At 52.8% G+C, this 23,117-nt stretch overlaps 1 protein-coding gene across 3 annotated transcripts in view; it reads right to left on the reverse strand.

The window, feature by feature from the left end:
• TSPAN9 (tetraspanin 9) overlaps positions 1 to 23,117 on the reverse strand; it is a 189,964-nt gene that overhangs the window by 85,728 nt on the left and 81,119 nt on the right. The window contains exon 3 of one of the 3 annotated variants that reach the window (XM_037009016.2): positions 15,780 to 15,884. The exons of the other annotated variants lie outside the window; for them this stretch is intronic. The gene's annotated coding sequence lies outside the window, so the exon portion shown is untranslated. The remainder of the gene's footprint in view (positions 1 to 15,779; positions 15,885 to 23,117) is intronic. 3 annotated transcript variants of the gene reach the window in all.

Below are 23,117 nucleotides of genomic sequence, written 5' to 3' on the forward strand. Positions count from 1 at the left end.
TGACTGACAACTGGGGAAATGTGGGCTTCAGAGTAAATGCCAAGCTTGCTTTGCCTCTCCCAGAATTTCTCAGGCTTGCAGTGTTAGACAGAGCTCAGTCTTAAGTCTCTCACTCAGCCACCCACAATCACAGGTGATGGACCAACACAGCCCCTTCTGACCTGCCCTGAATATTTCTGTATTTGACAATGTGTGCAGCTCATGAGATATCCTGGACAGCTAAATTTCAAACAAGGCAGCTCCACCCAGAATTTACGTTAGATACACAGTGGCACTTGCTATCCTAAGGAATGTGTGAAATGGGCTGCCATCCTAAGAGAAAGGAGACATACCCCAATTTTTAAACTCCAAAACTGGGAACTTCTTTGGCAATATAGAAAATGCTTTAATTGCTAACAACCCATTTATAGATGCCGCCAAAAGAGAGAAAGGCTGGAGAGGCCCCCAGGTGGAGCTACACTGTCATGTGTTACCACACTTGACCAGGATTCAGGGGGGACGATGATAACACCAGAGAGAAGGTCGGAGGAGGAAAGAACTAAAGGCAGTTCTGTTTGTGTCTTATTTGTTCAGTTTCAGAGACCAATAAGGAAAACAAACCGACAGGGGCTGCGGCAGTTGGAGGGTGCACAGCAAGGGAGCTGCTCGTCCAGCCTGCCTCCTGCACCCAGGCACCTTCTCCTCTGGGGAGACACTTGCTCCTCCCTCCCTCAGCCCCCAGATCTCTGTTCCAACTGCAATTAGTTTGCCCACCTGCCTCTGCTCTGGCCACCAGGCTTCCCAAAGGAGGCAGGGGCTCTGTCTTGAGGTCCCCAAGTGCGCCTGTCACAGTTACCACCACAGGGCAGGTGCTCAGGAAGTGGCGGGAGGTAGAGGGGGAAGCAAGTCCGCCATGCCTAAGCCCTGAACTCCCTCCACAGACAGCCTGGGAGCCCCAAGTTCATTAATCAGAGGATGGGATACAAACCAGAAATCTACACAATTGTTCCTAGAAAGCAGGCTATCTGAAGGCATCAGAACCTGACTAGGGAACTCAGGAAATTTAAATGTTCAGCTATAGATACAGAGTTTAAAGGTCAGCTGTTTGTTCACAGCCGTATCCTCAGCACACAGCACAACTGGGATGTAAGGAAAAAGAAATTTATGGGTCACAAGGCCATTTTGGAGGAAGACTCAGGAAAGGTAGGAGGTTGAACAAGAGAAGATTGAGACACAGCTAAGACAGGGGAGCAGCTGCTCTGGGACACGCCCACCCCCATAATGGGTGGGCCCTGCTTTTGGAGGAGCTCACCACCAGCTGAGTCACTGGGAGTTCTTACAGTCTCCCTGGCGCTGCGGGCACGTCTCATAGTCCAAGAGCGGGCTGTGTTCACCCCCCATTGGAGGCCACTCTCGACTACGGAGGAAACAGGACTGGGAAGAGACCCTCGGCTGAATGTCCACACTCCGCAAACACAGATAGGCATACTGGTCAGAGCAGGCCCTGGTGATACTGCACACAATCAGCTTAGTTCCAAGGAAACAGGGTCACAGCTGTAGACCAGCCACACTCCTCCTGACACAGCCAGGAGTCTGGAAAACGAAGCTTCTAGATCACGAGAGGTGTGGCTGGTGGCCCCAAAACTGGCACCACTCAGCTCGCACTGCACACCCTAGTGAGTGTGGATCCACAGGGCCCCGCTCTGGGGGAAAGGGTGGCGTGCCTCGGATGGCTCAGGGACCCCTGCCCATACCCATCACCCAACTCACCACAGGGAACCAAGCTCTGGCAAAGTAAGGTCACGGAAACAAACCCTGACTCTGGAACTCAGTAGATCTGTGCCCGAATCCCCTCTGGGGGAGTGAAGTAAACTAGAATGCCCAGTTACCTGTTGTGTATCTCAGTTCCCCCAGCGACAAAATGTATGCAATAATATACAGCCCCCCTTGAGTATGTAAGAAAATAGAGATGAAGGGTTACGACTGCAATGCACGTAGCACAATGTCAGCAATGGAAATGTTCAATGCACTGAGGCACTACTATCATTATCAACAATAACTATTATAATATGTATGGTCCCAGTTCCCATCTAACGATGATATAGCTGGACAGAGAAAGATGCAACACACAGCCAGTGAAAGTGTTCTGGGCTCAGCTGAGGGCAGGCAGCTGCCCCCAGGAGGCCCTCCCCTCTGCCTGCATCTGGCCACTGCCTGCTCGTGATAGCAGATGTTCGCCTGGGCCTGCCCTGTCTTCTGAGCCCCAGCACGCCTACCTGCTAGGAGTCCTACTTGGCATCTGCACGCGCGGCTCCAGCTTCACATGCCCCAGAGGGACGATCTTACCCAGCCTGCTCCCCTGGCAGTACCTCCCTTCTCAACAAATGCCCTAAACACCCATCGCACCCCTTATGCTGGAAGCCTCACAGTCATCCTGGACTCCCTGTTATCACCTGCCCCCGCTGCCAATCAAGCAAGACCAATCCAGTGAGCCACCTTCCCCTTCTCTCTCCACAGGCACCGCCTAGTCCAGCCCTCCAGTGCCTCTCACCTGGGCGCCTGCAGCAGCCTGGGACAGAGCTCACATGTCAGCAATGGAAATGTTCAATGCACACATTCCCTCCTGCCCCAGAGCCCACTTCTGTATGGGGCAGCCAACCCCATCTCACTCCCATTGCTCTCCCATCTTCATGCAATACACATGTATCCAGAGTCCTAAAGACCAGGAACGACGTGTCCCTGCCCACCTCTCAGCCCATCTCCAAACACCCTCCTGTCACTCATGCTCCAGCCAAGGAACTACCCAAGCTCACGCTCCTCAGAGCCTTTGCCCATGCTGTTTCCTCTGCCAGGAATGCTCCTTCTCAACTCACTGCCTGACAGTTCTGCTCATCCCTGAGCTCTTGTGAATTCTCCAACTAGTCTCTCTGGTTCTCCCGCTATTCCCCTCCCACCTAGAGCAAAGCTCCCGTCAATATACAGTCTCAGCACCATGTGCCTCTTCCTCACGTAGCACCCATCCCAACTTGAAAGTGCATGTTTACGTGAGTGACAATTTGCTGTGGACCCAGAACCACAGGGGGTCGAGGACTGGGTCTGTTTGTCTTGCTGCTGTGCACCCAGGGAAATGCCCGGCCAGCAGTGGAGCCCCATAAATCCCTGATGAACAGATGAGCAGGAGCACAAAGGGAGTGTGCACAGGGCAGGCCAGCATCAGAAGAAGGGCTGCATGGGCCTTCAGGTATGTGGCCATCTCAGGCTACCCAAGGAACAGAGAGCTTCAGGACACAGTCACCTGTGTGGTCACTAGGTCCTCAACTCCAAGACGAGGAAGCTGACCTAGTTGGTTCTGCAAGGCTCCCCGAGCCCTGAAATTCCCACTGTGAAACTGGACCTGACTCAGCTCTGGGAAGAGGGGCAAGACTGGACAGGCAGCAGGCAGGAAGAAGTGAATCCTGGCAGGGGAATTGGCTTGGCAAAGCCAGAGGGCAGGAGAGTGCCCAGGACACCTGGGAGAACATGTCCACATGTCCAGCTGAAATGAAGCTTCACAGAAAGACCTGAGAGGGGAGTGGGGTGGAGGACAGATGGCCCCAGCTGCCAGTTACATGTCTGTGCCGTCTTCCCCTCCCCCTGCTCCTCTCGCCAACTCCGTGCCCTGCAGCCTGGCCCACACTCCCAACAAAAGGAACACACACGGTCACCGCCCCTCTGTCCAGAATCACTTTCCCCAGCGCTCTGACTAGCCCACTGCCACAGTCCTGATGGCACTAGCGCTGCCCCTTCTGTGACATCTGGGGAGGCAGTTCGGGGCCTCGGAGCACCAATATGCCATGAGTCCATCACACCCCAGGGCTTCCTGTTCACTGACCTTCCCTCCCCTAGACTGTGAGCTCCTGAGGGCAGGGTGAGGGCTGTGTCCACCATCTTTGTGTTTCAGCCCTTGCACTGTGCCCAGCACGCAGGAGCTCTTGAATCATGAACACGAGAATGAGGCAGGACAGGCCTTTGAGAGGCTCTTGGGCGAGGTGATAGCTGCTCTTGAGGAAAATGAGCCTTGGCTTAGAGCAGCACAGGATTTATGCAGAGATCCAGAACTGCACCCCCAAAGGACAACAGTCTCCTCTCTGAGCAGGCCTACAGGGAGAGGAAGCAGCAGAGGCTGAGCCCTGGAAGCACAGGCTGGTGGCCCATGGTGAGTTGCCCACCCTATGGTCTCGGGCCCTTTTTCCAGGCAAGTCCCAAAGCAGCCCCACCTCTCATCCCCAGTCCAATCAGCAACCCTGTCAGATCCTCAAAAGCACCTGGTATGCAGGGCATTGTACTGGGCAGATGTACCACATGTGCACACACACACGCATGGAGCCACTCACTCCTGGAAGACAGAGGAGAAAGAAAGAATTTGTTATTAGTACTTATCACGGAGGGCAGGTGGCATTGTGGAGGATAAGATAAGGCCAGACTGTGGGCACAGGGCAGTGTGATGAAGCCTGAGCTTTATGGCCATGCGCCTGTGGAAATTCACTGACCCAGCAAATCCAATATTCCTAAACCACTCCACGGAGGGCACCGCCTTGCCACTGGGACAGCGCTCTCTGACCCCACTGCCAGCCTGCCTGCGAGGCAGCCCTGGGGCCGGGCCCCTCATGCTGATGCGGAAGTGCCGCCCTGTTCTTCCCTCTCTGCAAACCTGGAGCCTCCGCAGGCAGAGCAGCATGTGAGTGGACCCCAGGGACGCCCCACAGATGCTCCGACCTGCTCTGAAGCCGGCAGGGAGCGGGAGCCCGCACATGGTCAGGTCTGCCTGCTGAAGGGCTGGGGTGTGTGGGTGGCTGGATGGGAGGTGTCACTGGGTTGTCCCTCCTGGGTACAATATGGCTGGCTAAGGACTCACAGGGTGTGAAGTCGCTGTGGTCTCCAAACCTCCAGGGGCCTCTGTGAAGCGAGGCAGCAGCTCCAGCATCATCCGTTCCGCCTCTTCCCTCGGCCCACCCAAGGCTGACGCACGTCCACGCAGTGTCACTCAAGGCGCCTCCCACTGAGGGGGCCTCAGAGAGCCATCCAGCCCTTGCAAACCTGGGCATCCTTCTCATCTCAAAGTACCTGAGGGGAAGGCAGCCCCAGACCACACCCTTTAGTCTGCTGTTCAGCTACCAAAACCCTTCAAGTCCCAGAAAGGTCTTTCCAAAGCCTCTCCTAGGTTGTTCCAGCAGAAATCTATTCCTGTTATAACCCAGCCATAGGTCATGTGTACCCAAGGAACTTTTACTGGCTCACACTTGCTCAACACAAGCCCAGAATGCAGCCAGCAAGCCCACACGCAACCCTGACTCAGGACACATGCAGGTCCCCTGTCCCAGCCCCTCCCCACGACAGCCAGCCCAACTCTGCGTCCATCCGCCCCAGCCTCCAGTCCCAATGCACTTGCCACATGCTGCCACCACCACTGTCCTGAGAGAGCTCTGAGCTCCACACTGCCCCCCACCCCACCACCAGCTCAAAAACCTTAACTGGCTCCCTAGGGATTTAACACACTCAAGCTTGGCTTCTTTGAAACCTTCTACACTGTATTTTGTTGCCTTATTTCCCACGAGTCCCCAGCCTGTGCCCTACAACCCATGTCCTGTGCTCCCAGGAGCCAGAGCTCTCACCTTTCTCTGGACACACCCACTTCTCTGCCTCCACGCCCAGGCTTGTGCACCGCCTGCCCCCACAGGGCTCCACCACCCATCTGTCTTTAGTAGGCGGTTCAAGACTTGTCTCAAATGCCACGTGCTCCATGAAGGATCCCCTGATGCTAAGGATCTCCCAGAACTAAGAGGCCCTCTTCTTGTTCCTAACCTCTCCTTAGGCACTGAGTTTACTCTGCCTTATACGATGGTGGTTTGCACAAATGTCTTCCTCCAAGACTACAAGAAGCTCCTGAGGTGATAAACTCACCTTTATTCCCCCTGAAGCAGCCAGCCTAGGTTGATAAGAGGTGGACACACAGAAATCTGCAGTGACATTAACTGGATCCCTCACACAATGCACACAGTCCCCAAGACCCACCCCTGCCTTCACCATATGTGCTCACCTAGACCCATGCATTGGACACCAACACTGCTGTCACCCTATCTGGTAGGTGTTCACCTTGTTAGATCACACCATTTGTCCTCCCATCTGGAGGCCTTCTCTGCAGTCACCCACCAGATTCGGCCATCTCCTAAACCACCGGGAGCTCAGATGTCCAGCCTGGAGCTCAGAGAGTGTGGCTGGGCTCCACAAGGCCCAATGCTTCTGGGTGGCTGCGTGTCACCATCCCCCAAGCTCAGGCCCCAAGAGGCACTTCCTTATCCAGTCGGGCTGGATGCCAGGGCACACCTGCTCTTCCCCTCCCCCACACTCCTGCCAGAGGAAATGCCAGCTGGCAGCCCCAGCCAGACAGACACATGGGGCCAGGCACTGAGGACTGGCACGGCCCCTCCTCCTCCACCCCCAGGCCTGAGCCCACCAGCACCCTGGCATCTCCCCACCCTTCCAAGGCTTGCTCGGCCCTGCCGCCCTGTCTGCCTCCTACAGGCATAGCCCGGGAAACAGTCCTACTGCAGGGAGCCGGCAGAATGAAGGGCTGGGGCTGGGCCTGCTCTGACACTTACTGTCTGCGTGACCTGGGCCAGAGGCTCACAACGTTCTGAGCACAGTACACATTTTCAGAGTGAATGAATGAGTGAGCACACTTCCATGTCCTCATCTGTAAGAGGGTGGTAGGCATGGTTGTGAGGGCAGGTGAGGTATCGTGCAGAGGACGGCTCTATCAGACGGGCAGTTCCACACTGCAGAACCTTTCACCCACCCCCACCGGAGCCATCCATCACATTTCCCATGAGCTCGGTATCAAGGCAGAGCACACTGATACTAGCCACTGAACATCCCCTGAGCACCCACTAAGTGCCTGTCCTGGCTTGCCACTGCAGTTGCTACCGAGGCTCACAGCCCTTAGGAGCTAAGATCCATCCGGCGGAAGGGCAGCAAGACCAAAGGGTGACAGGAAGCACAGGAGCCGGAGGGGGCGGCACAGACAGCGCTCAGAGGACTTGCCCAGTGAGCCTGGCCTATCTGGGAAGGCTGCTTGGAGAAGGTGGGACGTGTGCTGGTCTACCGTTCTAACAGGGAAGCAGAGGAAGGCTCGCTCAGGGCTCTCATGCTGACGGACCCACCCGACCCTCCCCACACCCTTCCATGACGTGTAAACAGAGCAGTCCTCCCAGTTCACAAATGAGGAAACTAAGGGCCAAAGAGAGGACCGGGCTTGTCTGGGGTGATTAGGGGCAGAGCTGGAGGGGAATCCGCGTCTCCTGACTTCCAAACCAGCGATCTTCCCCTACACAAGGCAGTTTTCCCTGGGCCCAGGCTGAGCTCCGCTTTAATGCCTTTAAAGCTGACCGTGCTAAGGCATACTCACACACGCGGAGGGAGGTGGGGGAGGGAACGGAGGGTGGGGAGCACACTCGTGCATCAGGATGACCCAGCCAGGAACAACAGAGGAGCCCTGTGTCCCAGCATCTGGGGACAAGCCCTGCCAGTCCTGGGGACACTCCAGCCCTCTCACACCAACCTGCATCACCCCTCAGCCAGCATCGCTACTCTTTTTGACTTCACACAGCATGAACGTGGGTGCTGTGCTGAATGAGAGCAGAGGCCCATACTCCAAACCACAGCTCAGGTGGAGAGAAATACAAGCCAGCGGTGGGCTGACAGAAGCTTACCACCCAGCTCTCCAAGGGGAAAGGCCCCAATTCATAGTGCTTGCTTTTTTCCATGGTGTAAATACTCCCACAATGGCCAATTTCAAGCTACCAGTGGCTTAACATCCAGTTGGCAAATTTTCTGATCATTTATCAACAGGCTCTTGAGAACCAGTACATGGAGGCGCCAACAAGCCACCACCACAGCCTGGCTCCCCTCCCTGCAGCTCCTCCTGCCCCAGAGGGAAAGTCTGGGGTTAGGGTGTGGGGATGGGAATGGAGGCTGGAAGGGTGGGGCAGCCCTCTGTTCGTCTCCTGGGGTCGCCCACTGGTGACTTCACACCAGAGAGACAAGTATAGGGTCCTGGATTGGAGTGACCCTATCATGTGCATCTGACCAGGCAACTGCTGTGCTCAGAACCCTGTAATGGCTTCCCATCTCCGTCAGAGTAAAAGACAAAGTTCTCACGCACATTTTCACAGTTCACACCCACACGCTCACCCCACTCACTCTCTCCTCTCTGGCCATGCTTCTCGCTGTTTCTCACAGTAGAGCCTTTACACCGGCCATTCCCTCCACAGGAACACTTCCCTCTAGATCTCTGCCTCGCCCATTTGCGCATCTCCTTTACACCACCTTTGCTCATATGCGACCTTTTCCCTGAGTCCCTCCCAGCCCTGCACTTAAAACGGCACTGCCCCCAGCACACTCAGTCCCTCTTATCCTGCTCGGCTTTTTCCAACATACAATAGAATTTTACTTTTTCATTGACTGCCCATGATCTCTCTCCCCTATCAGGACTGAGCTTCCTGAGGACAGAGATTTGGGTAAGTTTCATTCATTGCTGTATTTTCATAGCCAAGATTGGAGCTTTACACATGCTAGGTGCTCAATAAATATTTGCTGAATGAATGACTGAATGCCCAGAGGAGGTCGCTGCCAGATCCTCCAGGCACCATCTTGGCTTCTGAAGAAGAGGCAGCTGGGGAGCAAGGGACCCCAGTGGTCAGCGCCCTGCCACAGCCACAACCTGCACCCCACCTTTGTGCCTCATTTTCTCTCTTTATTTAGATGGAAGTGACCTTCAGTGGCTAACTCTGGGCAGTACCAAGGGCCAGGGCTAGTGCCAAACAGGATACCAAGCTGAAGGCCTCTGAGCTCTGCAGTAGGAGGCTCTGAGATCAAGCTCAAGGCATTCCTTTAAAAGGTCTTATGAAAGACAAGCTCTTTGCTTCTCCTCTGCACCAGCCACACCTGGGCCCCAGCCCTGAGCCTACGAGAAACCCCCAAAGAACGCTCCCCACCCCAGTGGATAGAGCCAGCGAAGCCGCCCCATCATGCCTCAGGCTGACTCCCCACATGCAAAGCGGCCAGCTCACACTGCTATTTTAAGCTCTGCGGACCCAGCTGCAGCACGTAGCCACAGCAGGCTGCTGGCCTAGGTTGGAGGTAGGGAAGGCTAACTCACCAAGAGTGTTGACCTGAGGCACCCAGAAAGGGGTGGGGGGGTTGGTCATTCTGCAAAACACCAGCCCTTCTTTGGAGGAACCAGAAGCTCCCAGGCCACACACTCAAATACACCAGCCATGGGGAAAGCGAGTCAAGAGCTGCACTGGACACACCCAGATTCCATTTCAGAATGTGACCCCCGGAGTTGCCACATAAAAATGACTCTGAGCCCCACCCTGCCAACCCCCAGGAATTACAGTCAAGCTACAGCCAGCACAGCACCCACCTTCCTGGGCCTGACAGTGCAGGACAGTGACAAGGATGCAGACTGAAGACAGGCGCCAGACCACTGCTACCTGGGAATGGCTTTCCACCGCATCCCTGCCACACGCCTGGCCCCTCAGCGCCTCTGCTTTGTGCTTGGCACACAACCTCGCTCAACAAACACTTGCTGATTAAGTGATTGTTTCTAAATGTATTCTAAAACCAAATACGATGAAAGTGGTCAAGGGACAACCTAGCCTTGGTTACTATTATCATTATCATCATTACTGTGCACATTTCTGCTGACTTCATTAGGCACCAAAACTGAGAAGAAAGACCCAAGGACCAAGGAGCCAGCAGAGCTAAGTGATGATCCGGGGATGCAGCCCCACCAGCTCCAAAGGGGAGCTCTCTGGGAAGCATGTCCCTGAATTTATGCAACAGGGAGGCCCTGCTCCCACCCACCCTTCTCCAAATGACACCCAGCAGCCAGGAGTTGGCTTGAGAGGCAGTGTGCAGAACAGATTCCACCCCCAAGCTCATGTTGCAGGACAACAGCGAAACCACCCGGGGCAGGACAGGTCACAGACACCTGGGGCTCCCAGCTGCATCCTGCAGCTCTAATTGCTCAGTTTAAGCAACATCAGCACCAGGGAAAGAGGAAAGGGAATCCAGAAGGTGATGTAATTAGGGAGCTCTGGGACCTCCTCTCTCATTGCTACCCATCTATCTCCAGACTGAGCCAGCCACCCACAACTTAAAGAAGGATTGGTGAGTTGGAGGGGGAAATTCCTTGAATTTTCTTGTTGGAAGAAGATCCAGAAGTGATGGGTCTTCAGGATCATTGAATCCATTCTCTCTTCCCCTTCCCTTCTCTGGCTTCAATCAATGCAGACTTTCTGAACAGTTCTAACCATAAAAGTAATGACAACAGCTTGCATTTACAGGAAAATATCCTTCATTCAAAGGAATCATTTAAGTGAGGACTTCACCCTCACAAGAGACCTAGGAAGCAACTGCAGCCGACATCATTGTATCCCAGGTAAAGTGACGGGCATCAAGCCAGCCACTGGGTAGGCCAGAATCTCCTTCCAAATACCAAGTTCCCTCCCAAACAGCATCTCTCCCTGTGGTCCCCAAGACACCTACTTTCACATCCTAGGATATCTGGTACCAAATGCAAATTCTGGGGCTCACTCTGGCCTTACCATGTCAGAATTTCTGGAAGCAAGACCATTGATACCCTCCTTGGTTAATAAAGTCTCCAAGGGGTTCTAAGATGCTAAAATGTGAGGGCCCTGATAGCTCTTCCTTTCCCACATCCACCACCTCTAGCACATCTTCCAGAACTAGAGGCTTTTGGGTACCAGACCCCCACTGCTCTCTCTGGTTCACCTCCTGAAGATACATCTGTACATAATCACCAGAGTGACCCCGTGAAACTTCTGTCGTAATCTGAGGTCACACCAGCTAGGGGACAATGCTGGCCAAAACTGCTCCTCTCCAGGAGGGCCTTATCTGCCAAAATCTCTCTGTCAGCCCAAGCCCACAGTCACAGACGTGACTAATGAAGAGAACGTGACAGGAGAGAGAAAGCGAAGGAAGAACAGAAGGTTAGGATCAGGGCACCCCAGGGTTGCGTTTCTCTCCCTCTTGTAAGCATCAGTGTGACTGCTCACTTTCAGACACCTCACTGCAGCAATGCTGACAAAGTAGATACCTGGTGTTCCTACATCAGCCCTCGAGGTGGCTTTCAACCTGTGCTCCATCATCTGCCCTAACCTTTATCCACCAGCCTGTCTTAGACTCAGCTCCCAGGAGGCTGTTCCAGCCTCAGGGAAGGCTGGGCAGCCTGGCTCTGCTCTCCACCGGCCTGCTCCAATTCTAGGCTTCCATTAGCATCCCCTCCTGTGGCATGGCACAGAGGCTCCACGGGCCGCTGGCCCAGTTATAGACTGCCCCTCCTCATGGCCCCAACACACGCCCTCCCGAGCTGCCTAATCACATGGTCTCACTGGCTCAGCCTGGACAGCTGCTGAGGGCGCAAGTATTGTCTTTGCAAATGGACTGTCAGCTCCAAGACAGCAGAGCACCAGTGGGATTCCTGCCGCGTGCCCTGAGCAGCTACGGCATCCTAGTCATGTGGCAGTGACTCAATGAGCACGTGCTGAATGAATGAACCAAGCCCGAAAAACCCACCTGCCTGCCTCTGCCTTCTGCCTTAGGGTGTGGGGAGCCGTGGGCTATATAAAATCAGTCACATTAGTATCAAACCCCAGCTCTGCTGCTTGTCAAGTAACTTAAATGCTTGTCCATGGTACCTGCTGTGAACAAAAGGAGGGAAAGGAGAGGCAAGGAAATCACAGGGAGAGAGAACAGAGAACAAGAAGGAAGAGTTCATGCCCCAGAGCCAAGGACGAGCTCATCAGCTCAGAGGGCCACAAGCCCAAGGGACCCAGTGGGGTGTGCCAGCAGCCTCCTAGCCTCCCACACCCTGTCAGTAACCAGAACTGGCAAATCAGCAGTTTCCTCATTCCCTCAGCAAAGCATCTTGCAAGCAGAAAGCCTGTCTGATCTGGATGAATTAGTAAAATATAAACTCCCCTAATCTGCTCCCTCCTAGCCCACCTTTCAGAAAGGGAGATCAGCACCCTGGGGAGGGCTGACGAGGCAGGGGGAGCTGGCTTGTCCCTTGGGATCCTGCAGCATTCTCCACCAGCCCCAAGTGGCCAAAATATCTGCCTATCCCACATCACACACAGTTCCCCAAAGACTCCAAACGCCCCCCAGGGCCCTCTGGGACAGGGACTTCGGACACAGGCACACACTGTGCACAGGCACTGACTGTGGGCCACCTCTCCATCAGCTGCGTTCCTGGCTGTGGCTCCAGCTCCGAGCGCAGGTGCCCACAGGACATCACGGCAGCCCGTCCCAAAAAGCAAAGGAGCAGAAGGAGTGATGGAATGAATCTGAGTGAAAGACTAACTCGAATCGCACAAGGCAGGATGCTGGGAAGGGCTGAGGGGCAGAGCGGGGCAGGAGGATGGGCACTCAGGATGGGGCCAGAGGACCAGTTCTGTATCAATAACTCCAGTGAGCTGCAGTTTCTTCATCTGAAAAATGGGCATAAGGCCTCCCTCCCTCCAGGGCTATCCGAGAATCCAATGAGCCCAGTAAGAGTTACTCACTCATGTCCCGATCTCCTCTGCAGAGGTCCCCGGAGGAGGGCCCTCCACAGGCACCGTCTACACCCTGCTTGTACACTGCCCAGGCCCAAGACGTTGCAAGGCAGCCTTGTCGTTTCACAGCCCCACCAACCACACAGCTGTTCCTTAATCTGAGTCCCACCTGCCTGCCTCTGCCTTCTGCCTTAGGGTGTGGGGAGCCGTGGGCTATATAAAATCAGTCACATTAGTATCAAACCCCAGCTCTGCTGCTTGTCAAGTTACTTAACTGCTCTGCACCTCAGTTTCCTCACCTGAATTATGAGTACAATAAATGACGAATGACACTTAGAGTCCATGGTCCACACCCAGTGCCTGATTCAGCACCTGGCTCATGCAACACTTAATAAATAGTAGGTGATATTTTAATAATCATCATCATCATTATTCTGGCTAACAGAGTTAGTTCTTCCCTGTGGAGCAGTAAAGCAGAAGCCTAATTCGTCTCCCAAGTGCCAGCCTTCCACATGGAAGAAGATAGTATCACATGCCCCGGAGCCTTCTCTGCTCCAAGCAGAGCATCCCCACTCCCTTCACTGTTAGTCCCACAGCAACCAACAGAGCCTCTGCCAGCCGTGCACCCTCCTCTTTGCCTCCCCTGGTCTGCCTCTGCCCTCCCTGAAATGCAGCACCCTGAGCAGCTACAGCAGAGCAGCACAGCCCATCCGGCACCCCCACCAGCACCTTGCACGTAGTAGGTGCACAGAAATTCTTGGTGGCAGAGTATTCAATGAATGAGCGAACACTCTGCTCCATGGAATCTGAACGCTGCAAACAGCAGCAGGCTGTGATGGCTCCTGATCCGGATGCTCTGTTTCTGCCAGTGCAGCCTGGCACTGAATGTCCTCCACACGGTGCATGAGATCCTCACAGACAGCAGCCCTGAGCAGTGCCAGGGCTGCCTCAGGGCATCACCTCAAGTATTTTGAGGCAGAGCACCCCCTTCAATGCTCCTGCAGTATTCTCAAGCTCCATACAGGATACCAGTAAGAGGGACACCTGTGAATACCACCATTCCCTTCCATCCTGTTCATTTGCTCCATTGTCACAGCACACTTGTGAGTTGAAGTCTCAATTCTATCACCCAATGTATTGGTAAATTAGTTCTCTTAACTTTTGGAAGATCACAGAATTTCTACCCTAGAAAGGCTATTACGAATTTTCAAATGAAATGCCTTCCATATCCAAATGAGGACACTGAGGCCCAGAGCAGTGAAGTAACTTGCCCAAGGAGACCTATAATTTTGCAGCAAAACTGATATTTGAGTCCTGGATCCTTCCTCTCAGCCCAGCTGACTAACAGTATTGCTGTTGAAACTTCTGAATATGTACTTTGTGCCAGAATTTTAATACTTCTTTTCTCCATCACTCAAAATGACACTGCATGATAAACACTGCTTTCCCACTTGACAGATGAGAAAGCTTAGGAAACCCGTCCTGGACCACGCAGGCCAGGAGTACACACCAAAGCCGGGAAAAGACCCTGCTCTGTCTCACTCCAGACACCCTGCCCCACGCCTCCGAGCATCAGGACTTCGCCAGCCAGATGTCCCCAGGAACCCAAACAACAGGCTTGAATCTAAATCTTATCTTCCCGTGCCCACCCCTCCCTGTTCCTCCTTTGGCAGCCTCTACCCTGTTAATAGCACCATCACCAACTTAGTCACTTAAACTAGAAACCTGGAGATGTTCCTCAGACTCTGTTACTTTACCTCTTAACTCTGCAGATTCAAGCAAGTCCCCGGGCCCTGGAGGCCAAGCCCTTCCTCTCCCTCATGCCAGGCCCTTGGCCAGGCCCCTCAACCTGTCTCCTCCTCACAAAACTGACAAAAGACTGTGAGCCAATCCTGTCTGGTGTCCTCCCTCCCCAGCTCATCTCTATTTCCTGAACATCTTTTACATTTGCCCTCCCAATCATCTTTCTAAAATAAACTGATCTTGTGTCTCTCCAATTTAAAAACTGTGTTGGTTCTATTCCAATTTTTCTGTTCCAAATTACCAATTCTTTCACAACAACCTAGCAGGCCTTCCAGTTGGACTCCTATGTATCCTGTAAAACCCAACTCCAATCTCCTCTCTCTCTCGTCTGGGTTCTGCCCACCTGACTTCCCTGCCAGGCCTTCTCGGGGAGCCCGTCAAGTGTCGGCCGCAGGGCTCTCCCGCTGCACTTTCTCTCCATGCCTTTCGCTGCCTTTATGTGTGAGCTGCTCCAGGGCAAGAAGGCAGCACCTCTGAAGCCCCAACTTCGATTCATTTATTTGCTAATTTACTCAACCTTGAAAACCCTCAAGGAAAATTGTTGAGTAAATTAGCAAATCCATAATTCAGGGCTGTGTTTACAACTTTATTATAAAAAACAATCTTCTGTTCACTTAAGTAAAAACCTGTGTCTTGGGTTAAGATCAAATTTCTTTTGGAAAGATTATGTTAAAATGCTGACTGACAGGGGTCATTGTTAAAAGATGCATGAAATCCAAGCTTCCTGGTTGACAGGCACTTAGTTCGAAGGCATCCATGACAATAAAGAAGATAAAAATCCAATTTGAAGAAATAAAGATCTGAGCTATAATAGATGTGTGACTACGACCCAAATGAATTAATCTGTTAATTATTTCCATTTGCTTTAATCTATAGCAACTCCCAGATTGGTGCCTTTCAAACTGCCAGGTCGTTTACTCATTATTGGGTTATGAAACCAGTTCAGTGGGTCAGGAAGAGGATTTTTTAAAATTAAAACAAAACAAAATATGAGACTGTATATCACATGGTAATTTCATGAAACATTTTTTCAGGTATAGCATGCATACACATGTGCATATACTCCATCAAGTTTAAGAAACATGGCTCTGGATCTTTAATAGTGGCATATGTGGCCCACAAAAGTCCCAGAATATGGGTTGACTGCCCATGAGAATATGCACTTTCTAGGCATGGAATTCAGAGCCAATCACTTTCTGCAGGGGGCCACACCTGATCAGGAAGGTTTACCCAGCTGCAGGAAACACACTTGGATTCACCCTCCAAGATGAAAATGTGCTTAAGGATGCCAAAAAGGTATGGCTGGAAGACACTTGATCCCACAGTGTTATCTGCTGGGCACAACTCTGGCTGGGAATGTGGACTTGGGGTGCTTACCTTCAAAACTGGGAGAAGAGTGCCCACCTCACAGTAATGAAGCAAAACTTCAAATGGACAATATATAAATATGGACTCTTTATTCATGTATTCATCTCTTGATTGCTGAAACAAATCAAAGTTGGTTTAAAAAATGCATGAAGTTAGCTCAGCATAGAACTATACCTTCCTAACCCATTAAACTAGAGGAAACCAATTCTGAATTGAGCCAATATTTTATCCATTACAAATCCTATTTAGCTGTCTGCCTCATGTGTCTAGAGCAGACACCACCTCCCACTGGTTCTCCAAAACAAAAGGAAAACATCACACCCTCACACATTTAAAGGCTCTGTGCAGAGGACGATGGCCTTGTGTCTTGTTTCATTTCAGCCAGAGTGAGAGGAATGGGCTTTAGAATATAAGAGGAAGCCTCCAAAAGAGGGCTGTTAAGGACAGGGACAGGTGACAGAAGCAGGTGCTAGCTACCACCCTAGGCCCGTCCAACTGCACCCCACCTGGAGTCCGAGCTGGCTGAGTGTCAGGGTGTGTAACGCACCCAGCACGCTCCCTTCCTTCCTAGATGACTTTGGGAGGTGCCTTCCTGTCTGTGGCATCCATGGTTCCAGGATGAAGCGGGATGGCGACTGTGGGGTTGCCACAAACAAAAAGCCCTCCCCTGGGCCCCAAAGCCTATTTCCAGCTCCTGATAGTTCCTGTCTAATGCCAACATCGAGTGAGGAATCCAGGGCATCCTGGGCCCAGCATTGTTCAAATCACATATTCCTCTTCATAAAAAGCTACTGAATAACTCCCATTCCTCAGCCCTCCCAGGACAAACCACATCAGAAGACAAGCAGCCAGTTCCCATGTAATGGGGAGTAGGGGTGGGTGGGAGCAGAGGGTGTCTCCACCGCTGTCCATCAGACATCCTGCAGCAGACACACAGCCTGCCAGAGCCCGCTTGCCCGCCCTCCACACAAGCTCAACCCCCTGTGCACCACTGTGGCCAGAGCCTGCCCATGCCTGCAGTCGGGCGTGCTGCCTTTTCGGTGTCAATGTTTCTACACCAGCTACCTCCCTGACTTCTTGTGAAAACTGCCACAAAACCCTCAGGCAGAGGAAGACTGCCTGTGTCTACTGAGGGCCCAAGTGTCGGGTACTGGGCTACACACCGGGGGTCAGGACCTCTTCACCTCTACAGGTCACCAGCCACACTGAAGACAGAAATGCAAATGTTGAAAAAACACAACAAATTGTGTGCTAATAAGTTAGAGAGGGATAAGAAAGGGAAAGGAAAGGAGGAGGAAGAGGTCAGAAGAAAGGGTAAAGGGGGAGCAGCTGGCTGCACACCTGACCTGTAGCACCAGGTCAACACAGGGCCACATGTCCCCAGCACCCGGCCCTGGGGGAGGAAGGCAAGAAAAACACAAGCTGGCTTTCGGCTCATGAGGAGCTTATGATCTGCCTGGGGACCCCGCAGCAGAGCTCAAAGGACCCCACAATGCCAGGGAGCACCCAACCCACCCTCCTCACCGACCACATCTCCACCAGCATCGTAGGCTCTGTGCCAATCACTTCTGAGAAGAGGCATTCACTCCTTTGCTTCTTAGGTGGGAACACTGGAAGTCATGGAAATCCACATTAAAACAGCCGAACTACCACTGTTTGTCTATCAGCTTAGTAAACACTGTGTATATAAAGATCGGCAAGGCCACCCAGTGCTGGCGGAGTGCGGCGCATCTCCGTGGAGTCTCCCACTCCCAGAAGCCCAGCCACCGCCCCACCTCTCTGCTCATGGACTCCTTGGCCTCCCAGCTGTCTCTCCCTCCCCTCCAGCGCTTCTTCAGGGCCTCTTCCTAGCACTCAGCCCTGCTCATCTTAGCCCTGCAGAAATACTTCAATGGCTCCAGTTTTTATGGAGTGTCTGAAGAAAAGTGGGTAATTCAGAAAAGACTGTACAGGACTTGGTAGGGCCTAAAAGATGCCAATTCTCAGCCAAGGTTGGGGTGGGGTAGCTGGGACTGGGGAATGATGTAAAGATGGGAGACCCATGTACATTTTCCTTGGGATTCTCTCTGACGCTGGCCTCACACCTTCTCCCCACTAGGGTGACTAGGTGCCAGAATGGAGTCCAAGGCACCAAAAGAAAAAGGGCTGGAAATGTTCAACTGTTTAGTCTTCTCTTAACTAACTTTTTCATAGTGATTAGACCGAGACAAGATATTTCAATCAATCTACAGATGCTGATGGCACATTCTCCAATACGATGGGAGGCTAAGAGGAGGGAGCAGACCTATTTTGTGGACATTACAACCCACTGGTGTACACATAACTCAGGTAGCAGTGGTGAGATGCCTGTTACATGCCCACTGCTTGCACATGGCAGGAAGGGCAAGCTCTCTTGTGCCTGTGCACACTCTGTTCCCTGTGTGAAGTTCAGTCCCCTATTGGCCACTCAGTTTTCTCTATGAAGGCTCTTCCTTTCCCACCCGCAGCAGACTGGACATTCTCTTCTCCATGCTCTGAGCCCCAGCCCGACCGTGTATCAGGACTCTCACTCTGCACAGGGCTTCGGGAGTCTTGATGCTCAGAACGGAGAGGGGAGGGGAAGCAGGAGAGATTAGTTCATCTCTGAATCTCAGAACCCAGCATGTTGCCTGCCTCATACTAGGTGAGAAATGAAAAATGAATGGATGAGCCAACGAGTAGATGCATGCCAGGCAGACAATGCCCGCAGAGGGAGACAAATCCCGGACCTGTGGCTCTCCGGGCCCTCCAAGTGCTCGGCTGGGCAGCGAATGTTCCAGGTTGGGAAAGGAGCAGGGCACAGGGTTGAGCAGAGCCCTGGGAGCCAGCACAGGTCTGCTTAACATGCAGATGCAGATTCCCAGAAATCAATGCTCATTTTTAAAACACTGCTGCCTGGAGCCACCCTCCCTGCTTGGTTCCAGGGTTGGTGTTAAGTATCTATTTATAAAGCAACTCTCACTGCAATGGTGCAATGCCGGCCCCACACCCAGCCATGGAGGTGGGTGAGTAGGGCTGAAGGAGAAACTGAGGCCTAGAAACAAGGTGCCAGAAATGCCAGGCAGGTTTCTTCACCAGAGACACTATCCCCCTACCCTGGGGTCCCTCACCAGAGGGCTTCCTGACCAGCTAACGGGCGCTGCTCTTTCTCAGGCCTCCCATGACCACCACCAGGCAGGCTGGGCCTCCCACGGTCTGTCTACTAGGGCACATGAGCCTGTGGGCGGGAAGCCAAGGGCCTGGCCTCTGATGCGGGCCTCTGGTCTTGCCGGTGGGCAGCCCCCTGCCTCACCTCCTCCATGGCAGTCACACTCCGCCCATGGGGCAGATGCAGCTCGGCACGCAGGACAGGGCACCCCCTCCCAGTGCCTTCTCTGTCCCTCTGCCTCCCCGCGAACCTGCAGGAGCCTGGATATCTGATGCCTGCACGGTCAAGGCCTCCCATGCAGCCCTCCTTGGCTTCCCCTCCCAATCTGGGTCTGGGTTCTGGGGGGCTGCCCTACTCCCCAGCCTCACTCCAGCTCCAGCACATCGCATACAACACCCTTTGCTTGACGAGGCCCGTATCCACAGAGCACACAAGAAGTCAGAGGCTCGGACCCAACACTGCCCATTATGCAGGGCACAGAGCTGTGGTGAGGACCTTCCAAGTGCCCCTGGCCAGCTCCTCTGAAGGTGAGGGAGGGAGGATGAAAGGTGGGGTGAGGGGAGGCTCAAGACCAGGCAGCCATCTTACATCACCAGTCAGGAGGCTCCTGAGGTCCTGCTCATGTCGGTTCACACCATGGCTGAACAACCGCTGTGCACCAGGCATGTAACTAGATACCCTAAGGTAAGTCCTGTCCCAGGCCAGCAGGATGCACATGCTTGTGGAAATGGACACACACCCCTCTCTGTTTTCCAACACACAGAATCACAGAATGTTAGAATTGGAAGGCAACCAAAAAATCATTAATGTGTAAACCCTCTTTACATTGAAGAAAAACTGAGCCTCCAGAGGGAAAAATAAACTTATCCAGGGTCAGCTAGCAAGGTAGTAACAACCAATATGAAAGAAGTTTCTTGACTCTGTGATTAGCGTCTTTTCCACTACACTCTACTCATTCAATGAACATTTACTAGACAGAGATCTGCCAGCCACTGTATTTGGCATATGGGGTCAATTTAAAACATCATTGGTCCCTGCTTTCAAGAAGCTTAAAATTTAAGAAGAAAGAGAGAGAAGGAGAGGGAGGGAGAGGGAGAGGGAAGGAGAGGGTTGTTAAACAGAAACTTTAAAACAAAATAAACTCTTTAAACAACACAAGAATGGGACATGTGGTGTAATACAAGTCAGACTACAGACGGGGAGGTGACTACTTCTGTGGGGGGCACCTGTGTGGGGTCTGCTGGGTGAGGAAGAGTCTGCCTGCCTAGCATGGAGAGGAAAAAGGGGGACCCGTCCTGTCCCATTGCAGAGAGAGCAGACGCAGAGACCAGCATACTCGCAGAATCCAAAAAGGGCAAGAGGAACAGTGAGCTGGTACGGCCTGTGGGGACTGTGGGTGCAGGACCCAGCCCTAGGAGAAGGGCCGGGAGGGCTGCACTGAGTCTGGGTTTCCCCCAGGACAATGGGGACCCACTGATGTTAATCCACAATGCCCATGTGCCTCCTCTGCACACCTGCATAGGTCTGCAGGTCAGCAGGCAGGGCCACTCTGCAGTGTGGCACAGGGCAGCGTGGTTAAGAAGCTGTTACAGTGCTCAGGTGAGACACTTGGAGCATCTGCACTGGGAAAATGGGACCAAGAGACAGAGTGGAAGCAGAGACCAGAGAACCTGGATGAGGGAGTGGGAAGGAAAAGCTAGGAATGACTCCGACATCTCTAGAAGGGGAGGGCTGGGCTGGGCTGGGTGGCAGCATCTTTTCACTGAGACCATCCTCTTCACTTAATGGCCTCACCTACTTCACACAGTTAGTTACTTCTCGTGCCTACATGCCTTAAGACAGCCCTGTATTCCCCAGGGACTCAATCAATACCAGCAGGTTGATATAGATTACACAGCTGAAGAGAGCCTCCCTAAGTGACAGTGCTGCAGGGCCTGATGCCTGATGGGGCTCACTAGCAGGCCCCTCTCACCCCCTTCATGTGTGCAGTCAGTGGCCCCTAAACCAGGAGTGGGCAGTGGGGACACTGGGGGCAGGGGCCTGGGGACAGCAAGTAGAAACACTTAAGACTAGACCCCCACCATGCTGATTCCGAGCACAAGGGTGGACTCAGCAAGCTGCTTTCACATCCCCTGGGTGACTCAAATGCTCACAAGACTACGAACCACCAATTACTAAACCCTCACATTCGAGAGATAAATATGCCAGCAAAGCTAAGCAGTGGTCCATGCCTTTGAATGGAGGATGGCTACACAGAGGAGACTTGACACAGTTCATGCTGGTCCCCCATGTTCCCGGCAGCCCAAGGCCACCTGCAAGCTGGGCAGGGAGACAGAGTGGCATCTGCATCTGAGGACCAGTCCACATCCCTCTTCCACAGCAGAGCACTGGGAGGAGAGGCTAGGGCTGGGGGCAGAGCACTGTGATGGATGAACCCTGCTTTGCCAGCTGCTGCCAGAGGGCCAGGGAGGAAGAGGAGAAATGAAAAGCCGAGGAGATATTTTCCCTGTGATTTGTGCCCCTTGAGATGCCCCGTAGCAATATTTATCCTGCAGCTCTGTCCCACTTTCGTTTATTATCCAGCTTAGCCTGAGTTATCACAGCCAAGACGGGACCCATAAACTACCTAGCTGACACCATTGGGACTGTGCAGCATATTTTAAAATCTCAAGGAGCAGCTTCGACCCTCCACAGAATTTAAAGAATTAGGTGCACTCCTCACCCTCTGGGGACTGTGGCCATTCTTGAAGCAGACCCAAGGAGAGCCCAACACTTGGTGGCCACACTCCCAAAGATGCATCCTGGAGCTTGTGCCAGCTATAGCCTACCTACCAGTGGCAGACCACTGTCTGGTCAGGCCTGTATGACACAGCTTCCAAAGATCATTTGAATTGTAATCATCTGTCAGTAGCAATTCACTAAACATTTGCCAGTAAATTAGTGAATTACATATTGTATCTGTGCTAGGCAAATGGGCTTAGCAGTATAAGACCAAGTTCTCAACTATCTTACCTACCAGATCTAGTCACCAGATACACAGGGCTGGATAACCAGGAATAAGGAAGGGGAGAAGCCTGGCAGGTGAGGGGAGGAGCGGCAGTGGCCAGGACATCCAGGCCAAGGGGTCCTCAAGGTCGGGGCTGGCATCAAGGAAAACATGAGAAGAGGGTGGACAATAACTCCCAGACTGCTAACAGTGTCTGAAGATCACAGATTAGTTACGTGGTTTATGGCAGTGTATAAAACCAGTGGAGGAAAAAAAAAAAGATTTTAAAAAACCCTGCCTTCATATGTCTCACATTTTGATGTGAGGACAAGGGGGTAACAATGAAGATAATTTAAAAAGAAACAAAAAAATTCATGTCTGATCAGTCATGTAGAAAAGAGAGATGGATTCTCAAGATGGCGGTGTGAGTAGGTTGGTGGAAATCTCCTCCCAAAACCATATATATTTTGAAAATACAGGGAATACAACTATTCCTAAAAGAGTGACGAGAAGATACAATACATGAGTCAGGCTACATCCACATCTGTGAGAGCCCAGCATCTCACGGAAAAGGGTAGGATACAAAGCTGTGACCCGGCCCTGGTGGGACACTAGCACTCCCCGGATCCCAGCTCACAGGCAGGAGGAAAGGAATCAGAGTGGGGAGGGAGTGGGAACACAGGACTGCTAAGTAACCAGCCCTGGTGGTCTTCCCGGGGAGCACAGATACACATTGCATGGTGCACTGGATATTGGGGGAGCGGAAAAGCAAGGTCCAAGATTGAGACTGAGAACAAGTTCCCACAGCCAGCTGCCCTGGGACAAAAGAAAAGCGGGCGCTTTAAAAGTCTTAAAGGGACAAGGGTTTAACAGGTGGACAAAACTGTCCTGGCACACGCAGCCCAGCAGGCTGGGAACTTTAAGGAACTTCAGGTGCCCTAACCCCCTGCATGGCAACACAGCTCTGAAGACCCTTGCAGCGATAAGCAGCCTACCATTCATTTCCCTCTGCCGGGACTGCAAGCAAACCGGCTGACCCGCCACTGCTGTAGAACAGCTGGGGAGTAGCCCCACCTACAGCAACCACACAGCTTAGCACAGAGGCTTCTCCCTGCGTGGGCTAACCAGCCCAGACACAAAGGGTGCTCCCTGTGCACAGGTGACCAGCACAGACAGTGGAGACTGGCGCAGAGTC

Source organism: Manis javanica, chromosome 15 (genome assembly GCF_040802235.1).
Source record: "Manis javanica isolate MJ-LG chromosome 15, MJ_LKY, whole genome shotgun sequence".
NCBI classification, from domain to species: Eukaryota; Metazoa; Chordata; class Mammalia; order Pholidota; family Manidae; genus Manis; species Manis javanica.